The sequence below is a fragment of the Mugil cephalus genome, chromosome 23 (assembly GCF_022458985.1).
Source record: "Mugil cephalus isolate CIBA_MC_2020 chromosome 23, CIBA_Mcephalus_1.1, whole genome shotgun sequence".
In the NCBI taxonomy this organism is placed as follows: Eukaryota; Metazoa; Chordata; class Actinopteri; order Mugiliformes; family Mugilidae; genus Mugil; species Mugil cephalus.
Window position 1 is genome coordinate 1,062,451 of NC_061792.1, and position 15,734 is coordinate 1,078,184.

Genomic DNA, 15,734 nt, shown 5'->3' on the forward strand with positions numbered 1-15,734 from the left:
AAATGTAACTAAAGCAGTATATATAAGTGGTCAAAATGATCATTGCATGTATTTTGATGATGTAAATGTTACCATGTCTCCTGATGAGAATGAAAAGCTTACAGCACCTGGTATTCCCAGGCGGTCTCCAAGCCAAGTACTAAACAGGCCCGACACTGCTTGGCTTCCGAGATCAGATAAGATCGGCGTGTTCAGGTTAGTATGGCCGTAAGCAATGTCAAATGTCACTAAAGCAGTATATATAAGTGCTCAAAATGATCATTGCATGTATTTTGATGATGTAAATGTTACCATGTCTCCTGATGAAAATAGAAGGCTTACAGCACCTGGTATTCCCAGGCGGTCTCCCATCCAAGTACTAACCAGGCCCGACTCTGCATAGCTTCCGAGAACAGACGAGATCAGGCGTGTTCAGGGTGGTATGGCCGTAAGTAACATTAACTGTCACAAACGCAGTATATATAAGTGATCAAAATCATCATTGCATGTATTTTGATGATGTAAATGTTACCATGTCTCCTGATGAAAATGAAAAGCTTACAGCAATTGGTATTCCCAGGTGGTCTCCCATCCAAGTACTAACCAGGCCCGACCAGGCTTCGCTTGCGAGATAAGACAAGATCGGGCGTGTTCAGGTTGGTATGGCCATAAGCAATGTCAAATGTCACTAAAGCAGTATATATAAGTGATCAAAATGATCATTGCATGTATTTTGATGATGTAAATGTTACCATGTCTCCTGATGAGAATGAAAAGCTAACAGCACCTGGTATTCCCAGGCGGTTTCCCATCCAAGTACTAACCAGGCCCTTAGCTTCCGAGAGCAGATGAGATCAGGCGTGTTCAGGGTGGTATGACCGTAAGCAATGGTAACTGTCACAAACGCAGTATATATAAGTGATCAAAATGATCATTGCATGTAATTTGATGATGTAAATGTTACCATGTCTCCTGATGAGAATGAAAAGCTTACAGGACCTGGTATTCCCAGGCGGTCTCCCATCCAAGTACTAATCAGGCCCGACCATGCTTCGCTTCCGAGATCAGACGAGATCGGGCGTGTTCAGTGTGGTATGGCCGTAAGCGACGTTAACTGTCACAAACGCAGTATATATAAGTGGTCAAAATGATCATTGCATGTATTTTGATGATGTAAATGTTTCCATGTCTCCTGATGAAAATGAAAAGCTGACTGCACCTGGTATACCCAGGCAGTCTCCCATCCAAGTACTAACCAGGCCCGTCCATGCTTAGCTTCCGAGATCAGGATTGTTCAGGTTGGTATGGCCGTAAGCCATGGTAACTGTCACAAACGCAGCATATATAAGTGCTCAAAATCATCATTTCATGTATTTTGATGATGTAAATGTTACCATGTCTCCTGATGAAATGAAATGCTTTACAGCAACTGGTATTCCCTGGCAGTCTCCCATCAAAGTACTAACCAGGCCCTACCCACGTTGAGCTTCCGAGATCAGACAAGATCGAGGTCTTGTTTGTTCAGGATTTATGGCCGTAAGCAATGGTGGACTGTCACATAACTGTTATTATATTTAAGTGGTCAAAATCATCATTGACATGTTTTTTGTATGCTGTAATTGTTACCATTTATCTGATGAAAAAATGAAAGGCTCTACAGCACCTAGTATTTAAAGAGCGGTCTCCCAATCCAAGTACTAACCAGGGCCCTTACACTGCATAGCTTCGAGATCTGGACTGAGATCGGGCTGTGTTCAGGTTGGGTTATGGCCGTAAGCAATGTCAAATGTCTCTTATGCAGGATTTATAAGTGATCAATATTGATCTTTGCATGTATTTTGATGATGTTAAATGGTTACCTTGGGTCTGATGAGTATGAAAAGTTACTGCCTCCTGGATATTACCAGGCTTGGGGTGTCCCAGCTTGGTCGTTCCTGGCCCGTTGCGCCGTGAGCAGTGGTGTGACTCGCGGTGGTCAGGGGGGGGTTTGGTAAGGTTCGCTAGGGTTATGGCTCTTTGCGCTGGAGAGAGTTGGGTGCTTATGGTGCATGGGCTGGGTTGGGGTGGTGGGTTTGGGGTCATGGGGAGCCGGTTGTGATGTGTATAAGCTAACAGGGAACTGGTATTCCCAGGCGGTTCTTCCATTCCAAGTACTAAACCAGGCCGTCCATTCTTAGCTCCGAGATCAGACGAGATCGGGCTTGTTCAGGTTGGCATGGCAGTATGCCACGTCAAATGTCACTAAATGCATTATATATAAGTGATCAAAATGATCATTGATGTATTTTGAATGATGTAAAATGTTACCATGTCTTCCTGATGTGAATGAAAAGTTTACAGCACCTGTTATTCCCAGGCGGTCTCCCATCCCAACTACTAACCAGGCCGAGCATGCCTTAGTTCCGAGATCTGACGGAGGATCAGGCGTTGTTCAGGGTCGGTATGGCCTGTATGCATCGTTAACTGTCACCAACGCGAGTATATATAGAGGTGGTCAAAGTTCATCTATTGCATGTATTTTGGTGTGTAATATGTTACCATGTCTACTGATGAAAATGAAAGGGCTTATCAGCACTAGTATTCCCAGGCGGTCTCCATTCAAGTACTAACAGGCCGACCGTGCTTAGCTTCCGAGATCAGACGTGTTAAGGTTGGAATGGCCTGTAAGCAATGTCAATGTCACTAAATCAGTATTTATAAGTGCTCAAAATCCATCATTGCATGTTTTTGTGTTGTAATGTTACCATGTTTTCCTTGGATGAGAATGAAAATGCTTACAGCACCTGGTATTCCCAGGCGGTCTCCCATCATGTACTAACCAGGCCCGACGTGCTTAGCTTCCGAGATCGACGGATCAGGGCGCGTTCAGGTTGGTAGGGCGTAAGCAATGTCAAATGTCACTAAAATGCTGTATATATAAGTGTTCTAAATAATCATTGCATGTATTTTGATGATGTAAAAATGTTTCCATGTCTCCTGATTGAGGAATGAAAAAGCTTACAGCACCTGGTATTCCCAGGCGGTTTCTCCCATCCAAGTACTAACCAAGCCCGACCGTGCTTAGCTTACGAGATCAGACTGAGATCGGGCGCGTATCAGGTTGGTATGGCCTGTAAGCAATGTCAAAGTCACTAAAGCAGAATATATAAAGGGTTTTTGGGGGGTCACCCCCGCCCCTCCACACCACACACACATCCCCAGTAGGATCAAAATGATACATTGCATGTATTTTCGATGAAGTAAAATGTTACCATGTCTCCTTGATGAAAATGGATAACAAATTCGCAAAGCCGGCCCTCTCTGAGGAAAGATTGCACTTTCAGGCAAGTTCCCAGATGCTCCCTACTGGAGATATTCAGCTCTGATGCTGTTTTGTTAGGTTTGCCCATTGATGCTTGTTATTCGGGAAATGTTTTGTAAAACTTTGGACGAATATCGCAGATAGAAACCATGCTCTATTCAAGAGTGTTCGTTGTCTTGCATGCGTCAATTTGTAACTCTGGAAGCACTAAAAGAATGTACTGATCCACAGATGGGCTTGTATTAAAACAAACTTTCTTAGTAAGATCAAAGGCAAAGATTCTATGCCATCGATGGCCAAAGGAAAAGATTTGATGAAGGACAGAAATTCTATGGACATATGAAGGGAAAACATTCTATGGCACATTCTATGTAAAATTTTGTGAGGAGTGGGACGTGCGCTTGGAAAGAGAGAGTGTGGGAAAGATTTTCCAAATGTTCTTTGTTGTCTGTGTTCATTTTCTTTTCTCTCACCTCTGGTTGTAGTTTCATTTAGGTTCTCGATCAAAGTTTTCATTAACCCCCTTTCAATCTTGAGTGTCACTTTAGTGAGATCTATAAGACTTGCGTCCGATGTACTATTGATATGTATAATATATGTCGTTCAGATTTTGGCTATGAGCAACCAAATTCACCAACTACACTCTTCTACCAACTGTATCACAGTATTAGTAATAAATAGTAGCTAGATGTTATTATTTTTGTACCTTTAACATATTTCTTTTATATAGTTTCTCTCCTTTGGGTTTTGGGTCGTTTTATCATTTTGCTTGTCTGTAAAAACCTTCATTTCTCCACGGGGAATATCGTTAAATTGTCGTGCCTTCTCTCTAATTCAAGATTCAAGTGATTCAGTCATCTAATGACAACTAAATGGGGTCGTTTTTATTTTCATAGATCACTCTTTTATAATATGTCTCATAAAAAGTCCAGCATCTAGAGCATAAACACTCAAATATGTTAAGGTTGACCTCTTCGGCTATAGTTTGTAGTTGTACAAACTATTTAGAACGCTTGTACCACGTTGGCAGCGATCACAACGTGCTAAACGGTTAGCCTGTTCCAAGACAACAGAAAACTTACAGCAATAAAATGACAAACACAATTACAGCGGTAAATGTTCTTAATTGCTTGCCTTAGGTCAACCAAAGGTTGCTTAATTTAAAATAAAAATACTAACATACTACAGACACATTCTGACACATTGGAAATTGGACGTTAGCACGTTTAACTTAGCCCCGTTAGTAGTTAGTCCCACTCCACCGTTAAGTTATCGGACCACGTTATATCCACTGGCTCGTTTATGTCGGCGTCAGTAGTTCAAAATTGTGGACAACAGCAAATTGATGCAAAATACAAGCAATGTTAGGAAAACTCACTTGTCAAATTTCTAATGAACAAATCTCGACCATGCACCACGTCGGCTAACCACCTCAGACGTTTTGGGGATTTTGCTGTATTGCCCGGAAAGACACGCAAAAAGAAAAATTTTCATAATAACTTCCATCATTGTGTAGTAATTGCCACAAGTAGCGCTGTTTTTATAGGATTACAGCTAGACCAGATATGTACCTCCAGAAGGGAAATACGATAAAGAATCAGCCGCACATGATTAAACTACACGTGACACAAACATATTGATTATACAAAAGTGGATGAGGCTTAAACAACCTTTAACACAGTTATGGGAGCATGTTGGTCTAATTCGTGTGTGTTGTTTTTCGGCGCACGTACAGACGCACGTGCGGACTACATGCGCGCACATGGTGTAACGTTACATCTCTATAGTAGTCTCCCACTGTGCATTGCTCACGCACATACAAAAGAACGAAGGATGTAAACAGGGCGATGACGTCATGGGATGTCTTCCTTTGATGATGTCCTCAATTGTTTTCATTTGATGATGATGTCATGAACATGTTTTCCTTTTGATCATGATGGCATTTGCCTCTTGATCTTATTGAAAGTTTGTTTTATACAAACCTAGGTGGGTCCGTAGATTTCTGTTAGACCTTTCAAACTGAAAGCAAGCGAGGACAAGCAAACACGGGCGTCTTACGAGGTGGTATGGTGTCAGTCACAAAAGTGGTTCGGTTTTGGTACATATAAGTGGGTCAAATCAAGTATTGCATGTTATTATGATGATGGAAATGTTTCCTTTGTCCCTGATGAAAATGAAAGGCTTACAGGACATGGTATTCCTGTTCTGCCTCCCATTCAAGTACAAACCACGCCGGCCCTGCTATACTTCGAGATCAGATGACACTGGGTGTGTTCAGTGTGGATTGCCCTTAAGCCATTGTGTCAGTCCACAAAAGAAGTATATTAAGTGGTCAAAATGATCATTGCCATGTATTATGTGATGTTAAATGTTACCATTTCTCTTGATGGAAAATGAGAAGCGACTAAACCTGGTTGTTTGTAAGGCTGGTGTCTCCCGTCCAAGCACTAAAAACTGGCCCCGACCGTGATTAGTTCCGAGATCAGCGTGTTCAGGTTGTATGGCCGTAAGCAATGTTCAAACATCACGAGAAAGCAGCATATTATAAGTGGTCACAAATGATCTTTATGTTTTTGATGTTAATGTAAATGTTACCATGTCTTCCTGAGGAAAAATGAAAGCTTACAGCACCTGATATTCCCAGGCGGCTCTCCCATCCCAAGTTACTAACCTGGCCTTAGCTTCCAAGATCAGAGAGATCAGGCTGTGTGTTCAGGAGTGTGGTATGGTCGTAAGAGCAATGGGTACCTTGTCACAAAACGCAGTATATATAAGTGGTCAAAAAATCATCCATTGCATGTATTAGATGATTTAAATATTACCATGTATGCCAATCATCATCACCTATGCGGCGTCGCAAGCTGTTTCGTCCATGTCAATTTCAGCATATCAATTTCAACTTTTGCCTGTCTGAAAATTGCCGGACGGCCTCTTGTTGACTTTGACGCGACTTTTTCGTTGGTTTTTGCAGCATTTGGTAACCCAAATTCCAATGCCGCCCTCTCTGAGGAAAGATTGCACTTTCAGGCATTTTTCCCAGGAGTGCTCCTACTGAGATATTCGCTCTTTTGCTGTTTTGTTTGGTTGCCATTGATGCTTGTTATTCGGGAAATGTTTTGTAAAACTTTGACGATAATCAATGGAACCATGCTCTATTCAAGTGTGTTCCTTGTCTTGCTTGCAGTCAATTTGTAACTTGAGAAGCACCTAAAGAATGTTACAGATCCTCAAGAGTTGTTATAAAACAAACTTTCAGTAAGATCAAAGGCAAAGATTCTATGCCATTCATGGCCAAAAAGGAAAAAGATTTGATGAAAGGACAGAAATTCTATGAATCATGAAGGAAAACATTCTATGGCACATTCTATGTAAATTTATGTGAGGAGTGCTATAGGAAGAGAGGAGCGTGGGAAGATTTTCCTAATTTTTTCTTTTTTTCTGGGGTTTTTTTTTTCTGTGATCATTTTCTTTTCTCTCAATCTGGTGTGTTTTCATTAAGGTTCCTCGATCAAAGTTTCATTAACACCTTTCAATCTTGAGTGTCACATAGTGCGATCTATAAAACACTGGTTACCGTCCGATGGTACTATTGATATGATAATATATGTCGTCAGATTTTGGCATGAGAAACAAAAATCACCACTACCACTCTTCTACCAACTGTATCAGTATTAGTAATAAATGAGTAGTAGATGTAATTATTTTTGTACCTTTAACATATTTACTTTTATATAGTTTCACTTCTCTTTTGGTTTTTGGTTTGTTTTATCATTTTGCGCATTGTCTGTTAAAACCTTCATTTCTCCTCGGGGAATAACGTAAAATAGTCCTGCCTTATTCTAATTCAAGATTTCAAGTGCTTCAGTACATCTAATGACAACTAAACTGGGTCTTTTTTATTTTCATAGATCACTCTTTTAGACATGTCTCATAAAAGTCAGCATTTAGGAGCATCAACACTCCAATATGTTAAGGTTGACTCTTCAGCTATAGTTGTAGTTGTACAACTATTTAACGCTGTACCAGTTGGCAGCATCACAACGTGCTAAACCGGTTAGCCTGTTCCAAGACCAACAGGAAAACTTACCAGCAATAAAAATGACAAACACAACTACAGCCGGTTAAGTTTAAAAATGTTCTTAATTGCTTGCCTAGGTAAACAAAGGTTTAAATAAAAAATAATGATGATGTAATGTTACCAATGTTCCTGATGAGAATGAAAAAGGGTTACGCACCTGGTATTCCCACGGCGGTCTCCCATCCAAGTATAACCAGGCCCTACACTGCCTTAGCTTCCCGAGATCAGACGGAGATCAGCCGTGTTCAGGGTGGTTTGGCGTCCTGTAGCAATGCGTAACTGTCACAAACGCAGTATATATAAGTGGTCAAAATCTCATTGCATGTATTTTGAATGTTGTAAATTTTACCATGTCTCCTGATGAGAATGAAAAAGATTACTGCATACCTTGGTATTTCCTAGGCTGGGTCTCCATCCAAGTACTAACAGGCCTACACTGCTTAGCTTCCGAGATTTCAGATGTGATCAGGGCGTGTTCAGGGTGGTATGGCCGGTAAGCTATCGTAACTGTCAACAAAGCAGTATATATAAGTGGTCAAAGAATGATCATTGCATGTTTATTTTGATGATTGTAAATGTTACCATGTATCCTGATGAAAAGAAAGGTTACAGGGACCTAATATTCCCAGGCGGTTTCTCCCATCCAAGTACTAACCAGGCCGACCGTGCTTTAGCTTCCGAGATCAGGACGAGATCGGGGTGCGGGTGCTTCAGGTTGGTAATGGCCGTAAGCCAATGCTCATATGTCACTAAAGCAGTATATATAAGTGGTCAAAATGATCATTGCATGTATTTTGATGATGTAAAATGTTACCCATGTCTCCTGATGAGAATGAAGTTACAGCACCTGGTATTCCCAGGCGGTCTCCCATCCAAGTACTAACCAGGCCATATACGGCTTAGCCTTCCGAGATCAGACGGAGATCAGGCGTTGTTCAGGGGTGTTTTGGCCGAAAGGAATGGTTAACTGTCACAAAAGCAGTATTTATAAAGTGGTTCAAAATCATCATTGCATTGTATTTTGTTGATGTAAATGTTACCATGTCTCCTGATGAAAATGGAAAAGGCTTACAGCATCTCGAGTATTCACAGGCTGTCTCCCATCCAAAAGTAATACAGGCCCGACACTGGCTTTAACTCGGAGATCAAATGAGAGCAAGCGCATTCAGGGTGGTATGGCCGTAGAGCAACGTTAACTGTCACAAACGCAGTTATTTTATAAGTGCGTCAAAATCATCATTGCATGTATTTTGTGTTGTTAATAATGTTACCATGTCTCCTGATGAGAATGATAAAGCTTACAGCACCTGGTATTACCAGGCGGTCTCCCATCCAAGTACTAAACAGGCCCGACATGCTCTAGCTTCCTGAGATCAGACGTGAGATCGGGTCTTCTTGTTCAGTTTGGTATGGCTGGTAAAAGCAACGTTCAAATGTCACTAAAGCAGTATATATAAAGTGATCAAAATCATCATTGCATGTATTTTGGATGATGTAAATGTTACCATGTCTCCTGATGAGGAATGAAAGCTTACTGCACTGGTTATTCCCCAGGCGGTTTCCCATCCATGTACGAACCAGGCCCTTTCTTAGCTTTCCGAGATTCAGATGAGATCGGCGTGTTAGGGTTGGTATGGCCATAAGCAATGGTAACTGACATAAAGCAGTATATATAAGTGGTTCAATACCATCATTGCATGTATTTTGATGATGTCAAATGTTACCATGTTCTCCTGATGAATATGAAAATGCTTACAGCACCTGGTATTCCCAGGCGGTGTTTTTCCCATCCAAGTACTAAAACCAGGCCCGGACCGCGCTTAGCTTCCGATGATCAGAAGAGATGGGCTTGTTCAGATTGGTATGGCCGTAAGCAATGTGTCAAAATGTCTCTAAGCAGTATAAACAAGTGGTTCAAAATGATCATTTGATTGTATTTTGATGATGTAAATGTTACCATGTCTCCTGATTGAGACATGAAAAGCTTTTACAGCACCTGGATTCACAGGGCGGTCTCCCATCCATGTACTAACCAGGCCCTTTGCTTCCGAGATCAGTTGAGATCTGGCTTGTGGTGTTCAGGGTGGTTGGCCGTAAGCAATGGTAAACTGTCACAAAGCAGTAATATATAAGTTGGTCACAATGATCATTGCATGTATATTGATGATGTTAAATGTTACCATGTCTCTGATGAAAATGAAAGGCTTACAGCACCTAGTATTCCCAGGGGGATGGTCTCCAGTCAAGTGTCTAACCAGGCCCTACCGTGCTTAGCTACCGAGAGCAGACGTGTTCAGGATGTTTTGGCAGTAAGTAATGGATGACTGTCACAAACGCAGTATATATAAGTGGTCAAAATCATCATTGCTTGTATTATTGATGATTGTAAATGTTACATGTCTCCTGAAGGAATATGAAAGGCTTACAGCTCTAGTATTCCCAGGGCGGTTTCTCCCACCAAGTACAAAACCAGGCCCTGACACTGCTTAACTTCGGAAAGATCAAATGAGATCAGGCGTTTTTCAGTGTGGTTATGGCCGTAAGCTATGGCAACTGTCACAACGCAGTATATATAAGTGATCAAAATGATCTTGCATGTATTTTGATGATGGTAAATGGTTACCATGTCTCCCTGATGAAAATGAAAGTCTTACAGCACCTAGTAGTCCCAGGCGGTTCTCCCATCCAAGTTTACTAACAGGCTGCGACCGTGCTTAGCTTCCGAGACAGACGAGATCGGGCGTTACTGTTCAGGTTGGTATGGCCGCAAGCCAATGTCAAATGTTCCACTGATAGCAGTATATTTAAGTGGTCAAAATGATCCATTGCTTGTATTTTGATGATGTAAATGTTACCATGTTCTTACTGATGAGAATGGAAATGGCTTACAGCACTAGGATTCCCAGTGCGGTCTCCCATCCAAGTACTAACCAGGCCCGCCATGCCTTAGCTGCCGAGATCAGCCGTTTGGTGTTGTCAGGGTGGTATGGCCGTAAGCAATGTCAAATATCACGAAAGCGCATTATATAAGTGGTCAAAATGATATTTCATGTATTTTGATGATGTAAATGTTACCAATGTATCCTGATGAAATGAAAAGCTTACAGCCACCTGGTAATCCCAGGCGGTCTCCCATCCATGTACTAATCCCAGGCCCCGACCATAGCTTAGCTTCCGAGATCAGACGAGATCAGGCGCGTTTGTGTGTGTTCCAGGGTGGTATTGACCGTATGCAATGGTAACTGTCCAAACGCAGTAGTAAAGTAAATATAGTGGTCAATCTCATCATTGACATGTATTTTGATAATGTAAAGGGCTTACCATGGTCTCCTGATGAATATGAAAAGCTACAGCACCTGGATTCCCAGGCGGTCTCCCATCCAAGTGACTTACCAGGGCCCGACCATGCTTAGCTTCCGAGATCAGACGGAGATCAGGCGAGGTTCATGTTGGTATGGCCGTAAAGCAAAATGTCAAATGTCACTAAATCAGTATATTTAAGTGGTCAAAATGATCATTGCATGTATTTTGATGGACGTAAATGTTACATGTCTCTGATTGAGAATGAAATAGCTTACAGCACCTGGTATTCCCAGCGGTCTACCGATCCACGAATAACCAGGCCCTACACTGCATTAGCTTCCGTGATCAAGATGGATGAACAGCCGATGTTCAGGGTGGTCTTTGGCCGTAAGCAATGGTAACTGTCAAACACGCAGTATATATAAGGGCGGTCACAAAATCATCATTTTGCTTGTATTTTTGCTTATTGAGCTGCATCTTCTACAAATGATACAGTCTGCCAGGAAGTAGAGTCAGAATGTATCAAGGTAGATATGATCAGAGAGGGAAAAAACAAGGCGTCCGGTCCAACCAGGGTCTTGGGTGTTGATTTGTGTTTTAAACTGAAACCACTGCCTGAAGATTGGCTTATAGTTGAAAGGCTCTACTGCACTGTAGCCAATCCATCATCACCTATGCGGACGTCGCAGCTGTTTCGGCATGTCAATTTAGCATATCGAATTTCAACTTTTGCCTTGTCTGAAAATTGTTCCGTTCCGGACGGACTCTTGATGACTTTGACGCCGGACTTTCTCGTTGTTTTTTGCAGCATTTGGTAACAAATTCGAAGGCCGCCCTCTCTGAGGAAAGATTGCACTTTTCAGGCAATTTCCCAGAGTGTTCCCTACTGAGATATTTAGCTCTTTTGCTGTTTGTTGGTTGCCATTGATGCTTGTTATTCGGAAATGTTTGTAAAACTTTGGACGACAAATTCAATGAAATGCTCTATTCAAGTGTGTGTTCCTTTCTTTGCTTGCAGTCAATTTTGTAACTCTGAGAAGCACTAAAGAATTGTACAGATCCACTGAGGTTGTATAAAACAAACTTTCAGTAAAATTCAAAGGCAAAGATTCTATGCCATCATGGCCCAAAGGAAAGATTTGATGAAAAGGACCAGAAAAGAATTCTATGACATCATGAAGGAAAAACATTCTATGTAGCACATTCTATGTAAAATTTTTGTGAGGAGTGAGCTAGGAAGAGAGAGTGTGGGAAAAGATGTTCCAAATTTCTTCTGTTTTCTGTGATCATTTCTTTTCTTTACTTGGTTGTGATTTCATTAGGTTCCTGGATCAAAGTTTGCATTAACACTGTCAATCTTGAGTGTCACATGTTGAGATCTATAACACTGCCGTCCGATGGGGTACTATTGATATGGATAATATAGTCGTCAGATTTTGGAATGAGCAACCAAATTCACCACTCCACTCTGTCTACCAACGTATCAGTATTAGTAAATAAAATAGTAGTAGATGTAATTTATTTTTGTACCTTTTAAACATATTTACTGTTATACTTTTCTCTCCTTTGGTTTTGGTTTGTTTTTACATTTTGCATGGTCGTAAAATCCTTCATGTCTCCACGGGGTAGGAATACGGAAAATTAGTCCTGCCTTATCTCTTAATTCAAGATTCAAGTGATTCAGTACATCTAATGACAACTTCTGGGGTCTTTTTTATTTTCTTAGATCTCTCGTTTCTACCTGGTCTCAGATAAGTCCAGCATTGGAGCATATAAAACTCCATATATGTTAAGGTTGACTCTTCGGGCTAGAGGGGGAGGGTGTATCAAATTATTTAACGCGTGGGGGACCAGGTGGGGGGACAGCTGCATTCTTAGGACGTTACCGGGGGTGGCAGGGGCCTTGACATTAGTTTTCGGTATGCTTGTTTTTGTACTTCTCTTCGTCTTGAGGGGTTTTCGGGGCATGTTGGGGAGGGAAGTGGGTTTTTTGGGGTTGTTTTTTGTTTTGTAGTTACTTGTCTGTATGTCTATGGAGGTATAGTGGTTGGGGCAGGGGTGATAGGGGGTTTAGTTGACCCGTTCGTTAGCTCCCCACACCACCGTATGCTAACGACACGTTATTCTCCACTGGCCTCGTTTTATTTCGGGCGTCAGTTTCAAATAGAAACTCTGGACAACAGCAAATTGATGCAAAATAATACAAGCATGTTAGGAAAAACACTTTTCAATATTTCTAATGACAAATCTCGGACAGCACAGTCGGTTAGCCACCTCAGACGTTTGGGTTTGCATGTTATTGCCCGAAAGAAACGCAAAAAAGAAAATGATGTTACATAATACTTACATCATTGTGTAGTAAAGCCACAAGTAGCGCTGTTAATAGGTTCCAGCTAGACCATTATCTGTGACCTCAGAAGGAATTACGGTAACGAATCAGCCGCACATGATTAAACTTACACGTGACACAAAAAACATATTGATTATACAATGTGGATGAGGGCTTTAACAAACCTTTACACACTGTTATGGGAGAATGTTGGTCTAATTCTTGTGTGTGGTTTTCGCGCACGTAGAGACGCACTAGGTGCGGACTACATGCCGCGCACATGGGAAAGTAACGTTACCATCCATACGTAGTTTCCGTTTGCATGCTCACGCCTCATACAAAGAAACGATGGATGAAACAGGGCGATGGACGTCATGGATGTCTTCTTTGATGATGTCACTATTTGTTTTTCATTTGATGATGATGTTCATGGAAAATGTTTTCCTCTTTGATCATGTGGCATAGAATCTTTGCCTTTGATCTTATTGAAAGTTTGTTTTTCTACAAACCTAGTGGGTCCGTAGATTCTGTAGACTTTCAAACTGAAACTAGGCGTGTTCAGGATGGTATGGCCGTGTAAAGCAACGTTAACTGTCACAACAACGCAGGTATATATGTGGTCAAATCATCTTGCATGTATTTTGATGATGTAAATGTTCTTATCTTGTTCTGATGAAAATGAAGGCTTACAGCACCTAGTATTCGCAGGCGGGTCTCCATCCCAAGTATACTAACCAGGCCCAACCGTGCTTAGCGTCGAGTTCAGACGAGATCGGGCTTGTTCTTTTTTTTTTTTTTTTTCTTTTTATTAGTCTTCAATCACAAATCTACACGTCACGAGTCAACTTTTGCACAGTAGAACAGGAAAAGAAACAACAAACCTATCATAGTTCTCATGAATGTATCAAAAGAAAAATCAACAATCAATAAATAAAAAGTACAAGATCCAACTCTCACCAATTCATAAAACTTCTCACTTTTCGCATCTCAAATAAAACTTATCCCACTCTATTGATAAAATTCTCTCACTCCTCTCCCCCATATATGCAGTTCAGTTCATATCTCTTTCATTATTTGGTCTTAAACAATCTTTCATTTGTTACCATTTCTCCCTTCAAAATGAGGCATCATAATTCCTTCTATATACAACCGCCAATCTGGCATGGCTCAAAGTGTAGTTAATTTTAACGAAAAAAATTCACAGTCTTTTTTTTGTCAAGTAAACCAAACAGAGAAAGAGCTTCCTCCACCCCTCCTTCAGCTCTGATCCCAAGTCGCAATGTTCCTCAAAGTTTTTTTCAGGAAATCAAAAGAAATCAACTAACTCAAAAACAGATCTAAAAATAAAAAGTGCAAAAAAACTCTCATGGCCACTTTTACATAAATCAACATTGCACTTACAGCATTATTTATTTTATGAAACACCACAATTTGTATATATTCTGTTATGTTTTATAAGGAAATCGATATTTTCACACCTCTTTACTGTAATATTTTATGTTCCCATTCAACCATAGCTTCTTTAACATCCAAATCATTGATCACCCAGCCCAAACTTTTCTCTTGCTGACTGCTGCATGGCTCTTTTATCACCATCAGCTATTAACCAATTCATTATACCTTTTTCAATGCACATTTTCAAAGAGGCATTTCTTCTTCTTTTTCATTCACATACATCTTGGGTGTCCGCTTGTCTTGCTTAATCACACAGTCTCTTTTTAATAATGTTGGTCCATTCCAGTGGTTTATACTTCTTTAAATCGCTCTATATTCGGCTGATTTTTCTTTGCTTTCCATACCATCTTAATCATCACTGAATCATAATACAATTCAATCTCAAAAAACCCCGGGATGACCTCATAAATATATCATTGAACTTGGTTAATATTTGCCACCATGAATTGTGGCTATACAGACTTTTATTATTTATATTTAAATTTCTCATTGAGAAACAAGGGTAGTGGTTAACAAACATTTGGCAAACCCATCAACACTCATATTTCTACTTTTGGTAGAAATTTTCTCCCCGCTTCAACAACCTCCCTGTATAAAAACTATGGGATTTTAACGTCATTGATTGTTTGAACCATATAAACAAACCATAGTGCACCTATCCCAACCACTTCATCAATATTTCCTAAAACTCCTTCCATCCTTAGTTCAATCCTCGCTCCATGTAATTTGTGGTCGTTTTAAAACTCTTATTGCCGTTCTTGTCATATTGCCAAAATCCAATGAGCTTCAGGCCACCCTCCTCTCTTCGTTCCCTATCAAAGTTTTTTTGTGCAATTTTCACCCCTTTCCCCTCCATATTAAAGTCACAAATTGTTTTTGTTTATACATTCATAACCCCACTCTGGCATGTCTAACACTCTCATCACATATACAACTAACTGAGAATAAAAATTATTCACCACCATCCACTTTGTCCCTTTCAGTTTTAGTTTTCTTCCCCCCGCCATAGTGTAACATTTACTGTTTTTATCTTATTAAACACTCCAGTCCATGGTCTCATCTCTAGCCTCTTTGCTCTTGCCACCTCCCCAGTCACACTCCCAACACCTTCATGTATTTCTCCTTCAACTTTAACCCTTTTCTTATACTCTCGATATCTTCAAGGTACATGATCTTGATTTAGTTTGTTGATTTTGGCTCCTGATGCCCGTCCATATTTTTATATTATATGTAGCACCCTTTTCACACTGTTTTGTCCCTGACCGTATTAGTATGTTGTCCGTCTTCTG

General features: G+C 40.7%; 2 non-coding genes and 5 pseudogenes across 2 annotated transcripts; all 7 read right to left on the minus strand.

Annotated features, from left to right (window-relative positions):
* Positions 1-95: 95 nt before the first annotated feature.
* Positions 96-213, minus strand: LOC125002466 (annotated as a pseudogene).
* Positions 214-314: 101 nt separating this feature from the next.
* LOC125003327 lies at positions 315-433 on the minus strand. The gene has a single exon (XR_007112185.1). It is a non-coding gene; the product is annotated as a 5S ribosomal RNA (ribosomal RNA).
* Positions 434-534: 101 nt separating this feature from the next.
* Positions 535-653, minus strand: LOC125002939 (annotated as a pseudogene).
* Positions 654-754: 101 nt separating this feature from the next.
* On the minus strand, positions 755-865 carry LOC125002944 (annotated as a pseudogene).
* A 101-nt stretch (positions 866-966) lies between these two features.
* LOC125003225 lies at positions 967-1,085 on the minus strand. Its single transcript, XR_007112087.1, has one exon. It is a non-coding gene; the product is annotated as a 5S ribosomal RNA (ribosomal RNA).
* Positions 1,086-2,973: 1,888 nt separating this feature from the next.
* On the minus strand, positions 2,974-3,097 carry LOC125002789 (annotated as a pseudogene).
* Positions 3,098-10,702: 7,605 nt separating this feature from the next.
* LOC125002922 lies at positions 10,703-10,824 on the minus strand (annotated as a pseudogene).
* Between the last annotated feature and the right edge of the window lie 4,910 nt (positions 10,825-15,734).